We start from the raw sequence: 4981 nt of genomic DNA on the forward strand, positions 1-4981 counted from the left end.
GTCAACACAAAATCATCGAGGGGCCCAGATATCACTTCTAATCCAAGAAGGAACAGATAAACTTCAACTCATTTGCTTGTTCTACTACTTGTTGAATTATACACAAAGGCACGTTTTATAACATCGAGTTACCAATGCATTTACGTACAATCAATGTATAATCAACTCATAGGAAATAAGTCATATCTCTAGGTTTGAAGACTTAGATGATATTATCATCTCACGATTACTCGAGATAAATTCCATGAAGTGATGCCAGTGAGCGTGGGTTTATTCCAATACTCATAACCGATGAGAACTCATGAATGTTGTATCAACTATTTCTATGGCTAAACACCTTTAGTTATCTACAAGCCCAATTCATGACAGTCTTAATTCATAACTACTTCCGACGTATGAACGACCGTGGAAGTTTGAATAAAGTAATTTATTCTTGAAGTCAAAACATGCAAAGCTGAAAAAATAGTAAATAATTGCCAAAGACAATAATACCTTACTCATAAATAAATACACTTTTTATTCATCATCAAATGTCGATCACATTTTACAAGTTTCAAAAACAGCTATCTAATTTGTAAAACTACTATCATCCTTCAGCCCTATGCGTCTCGTATGCTGTAAGTGCCTAACCCTCGTCACTCCCTTCATAAGGGGATCTGCAGGACTCTCTTATGATGATACCCTTTTTTCCACGAGTAGTTCTTCTTCTATCTTGTGTATTATGAAGTGATATTTTCTGTCAATGTGTCTTGATCGACCATGATCTCTCGGTTCCTTGGCTAAGGCAACCACACTATTGCTGTCACAGAATATCTCCATAGGCTCCTTGATAGTTGGTACAACTCCAAGGTCTCCGATGAAGTTCTTCAGCCATATCTCCTCCTTTTTCACTTCACTCGCTGCTATGTACTCTGATTCACAGGTCGAATCAGCTACTGTCTCCTGATTGGAATTCTTCCAAGTGATTGCCCCTCCATTTAGGATAAAGACCCAACCCGACTGAGAGCGGAAGTTATCCCTATTAGTCTGGAAACTAGCATCACTATACCCTACTACTCTCACGTCATCACTCCAACCAAGGGTAAGAATTCAATCCTTAGTCCTTCGTAGGTACTTGAGAATATTCTTTACTACAATCCAATGAGCCTTGCCAGGGTTCCCCTGATATCTGCTAACCATGCTCAAAGCAAAGGACACATCAGGGTGGGTACAAGTCATAACATACATGATCGAGCCAACAACAGAAGCATATGGCAATCGGTTCATCTCAGCTATCTCAGCTTATGTACTCGAGCTTTGAGTCTTGCTCAGTTTGGCATTGCTTTGGATCAGTAATTCTCCTTTCTTGGAGTTTTACATGTTGAACCTTTTCAACATCTTATCCAAGTAGGTACTCTGAGTAAGTCCAATTAGTCTTTTACTCCTATCTCTTAATATCCTTATCCTTAGGATATAGGTAGCCTCTCCAAGGTCCTTCATAGCAAAACACTTCCCAAGCTAGGACTTCACATCCTGCAAAGTTGGGATGTCGTTTCCTATGAGTAGTATGTCATCCACATACAGCACCAAGAAGCTAACTATACTCCCACTAGCTCTGACATAAACACAAGAATCATCTTTGCTTCTTGAAAAGCCAAACTCTTTGACTTTCTCATCGAAACAAAGATTCCATTTGTGAGGTGCTTGTTTCAATCCATAGATGGATTTCTCAAGCTTAGACACTCTATTTGGGTGCTATGTACTAACAAAACCCACTGGCTGACTCATGTAAACATCCTCAGCCAACTTCCCATTAAGGAAAGCGGTTTTGACATCTATTTGCCATATTTCATAGTTATGAAAGGCAACAATGGCTAACATAACCCTAATAGATTTATTCTTTGCTATTGGTGAAAAGGTCTCATCATAATCAACTCCCGGAGTCTGAGAAAAACCCTTTAAAACCAGTCGCGCCTTATAAGTGTGTACATTACCATCCATGTCGGTCTTCTTCTTGACGATCCATTTGCACCCGACTATCTTACGACCTGGTACATTGTCAACCAAGTTCCAAACTTGATTGTCATACATGGATTGTATCTCGATGTCCATAGCCTCTTTCCATTTAGCAGCCTCAGGGCCTGCCATGGCTTCCGTGTAGCTGTTAGGTTCATCCAGATTTACCAGTGTACTATCACTGATAATTGTGTCACCTTCCGTAGAAATATGGAAACCATAGTAATGCTCAGGTGAATTCCTAACTCTCGTGGAACGCCTCAGAGGTACAGACTCGCCAGTCGGATCAACAAGAGTTTCCTCCTCAGGTTGATTACTAGGATTTGAAGTTCCTTCACCACTTGACTCTTGAAGTTCTTCAAGGTCAATTTGCCTCCCACTGTTTCCTTGGATCATGAATTCTCTTTCATGAAGGACTCCTCTCCTTTCCACGAAGACCACATTCTCACCGGGTTTGTAGAAGAGGTAACCAAAGGATTTCTGTGGGTAGCCGATGAAAATACACCTCTCATTTCGAGGTTCGAGCTTATTATGAGTCTCGCGTCTTACAAAGGCCTCGCAACCCCAAATCTTGATGTGGTCCTAGTTAGGAACTTTCCCATTCCACATCTCATGAGGTGTTTTGGCAACCTTCTTTGTAGGGAACAAATTAAGGATAAGGGCGGCAATATCTAATACATACTCCCAAAAAGAGATTGGTTGTGAAGCTCGACTCATCATAGAGCGAACCATGTCCAACAAGTTCCGATTACGCCTTTCAGCTAAGGTGTCCTGGGAGGTGTCAATTGTGAGACAATCCCACACTCCTTAAGATAGTCGAGGAACTCTGTGCTAAGATACTCACCACCTCAATCAAATCAAAGTATCTTAATGTTCCTGCCCAATTGATTTTCTACTGATTGTTTAAACTCTTTAAACCTATCAAAAGTTTATGACTTATGATTGATTAAGTAGACATAACCATATCTACTATAATCATCAGTAAAACTCAGGTAGTAGCGATTAGCATCTCTTGTGGCGGTTTTGAAGGGTCCACATATATCGATATTTATAAGGTCCGACAAACCCTCACCCCTTTCACAAGAACTAGTGAAGGATGATTTTATCATTTTCGCAAGCAAACAAGATTCATAACTATCATTTGACTTTAGGTCAAATGACTCCAAGACTCCATCCTTTTGAAGTTGGCCTATAAGTTTCTTGTTTACATGTCCAAGACGAAAATGCCAGAATGATGCTTTATCCAAACTAGTAGAAGAATCAATACTCAACACATTATTTCCTAGGTTATCTACAACTGACAAAGTTTCATACACACCATCACAATGTAATGCTTTAAAATAAATAACATTATTAAAGAAAGCATTAATACTACAAATTTCATTATCAAAAGAAAAGGTAAACCCTTGTTTGTACAAACCATGAAAAGAAATAATATTCCTCGCCATTTCAGACGAGTAAACACATTTATTCAAATCTAACTTTAACCCACAATCTAGCAACACAGTATAAATTCCAATCTTGGTAACACATGAAACCTTCTTGTTCCCCATGATTAAATTTATCTTTCCGTGCCCCACATCCTCACTTCTTCTTAGACCCTGCAAATCACAACATATGTGAATACCACAACCTGCATCAAGGAACCAAGAATTAGAATATGGTGAGTTATTAGACAATATAGTGTAAATACCTGCATGGTATGGTTTCACTTTCCCATCCTTAACATCCTGCAAGTACTTTGGGTAGTTTCGCTTCCGGTGCCCCTTATTCTGGAAATAGAAGCATTCAACATCCTTAGGGATGGTAGAAGGAGTAGCAAAACCACCTTTGATTCCACTTGATGAGGAGCCATCAAGAGAATTTCCCTTGGTACCCTTCGAACGAGTCTTCCTCTTCTTCCTTTTGCCTTGCCCGATAGCCAAAACATGGGTAGCTGTAGGAGTAGGAGTAGTAACAACCGACTTACCTTTAAGACGACTTTTGGTGGTGTTCAGAATTCCTTGAAGCTTGCTGAGTGTGACTTCCTCCTTGTTCATGTGGTATGTCATGCGGAATTGATCATAACACGAAGGTAAGGAGTGCAAAATGATGTCAACTGCCAACTCCTCAGGGAAGTTCACATTCAATTTCTCCAAACGGTCCACATACCTTTGCATTTTCTGTATGTGGCCTGTGATGGGTTCACCATCCTTCATTTGGGTTGTTATCATGGAGAAGATGATTTCATATCGCATATCGCTCTTGACGAGCACTCTTGTGGTAGTGGTCCATCAAATCTTGGTGCATCTCAAAAGGGTAGTAGTCCTCGTAGGACTTTTGGAGCTCGGCTGTCATCGTGGCCATCATGATGCATGCCACTTTGGTAGCATCTCTTTCATGTGCCTCATATGCAGCAATCTCCTCAGGAGTAGCAGTCGGCTCAAGATCCTTAAGCTCCTTGTCGAGGATATATTCCTTGTCCTCGTAACGAGTGACTATCCTGATGTCCGGATCCAATCCATAAAGTTGGAACCATCGAAGATAACTCTCCCACAAAGGTTCATGAGAGAGAAGGAGCCAGTAGGGTTAGAACACGAAGCATTGTTGGAATACATTTGAAAAGAAGAAAGACAAGTTTATATTAGATATATAGAGTCCTTAATAAGACACCGAAATTTAATATTAAGGCTAGAACCCAACATAAGATATTATAACTTTAGAAAAGGGATGCCATAATCTAAACTATAATATATTTGAAGGTAGGTGAATGACGATTCACCAATTTCCACCATGAAAATGAAATGAATTATTAAGTTTAATTGGTTTGAAATTCCTAGATTCTTTTGAGATTCATTGAACTTTTCAATAACATGTTTCAATCTCGAGTGTGCCCTTCAGGTTTTGTGACTGCGATACCAAGGATCACAAAACAAGGTGTGAATAACCATGCAAATTCACTTTGTACCCTTAATATTATCACCTAATCGATTTCAATCTCGAGTGT

Source organism: Lactuca saligna, chromosome 7 (assembly GCF_052625555.1).
Source record: "Lactuca saligna cultivar CGN05327 chromosome 7, ASM5262555v1, whole genome shotgun sequence".
In the NCBI taxonomy this organism is placed as follows: domain Eukaryota; kingdom Viridiplantae; phylum Streptophyta; class Magnoliopsida; order Asterales; family Asteraceae; genus Lactuca; species Lactuca saligna.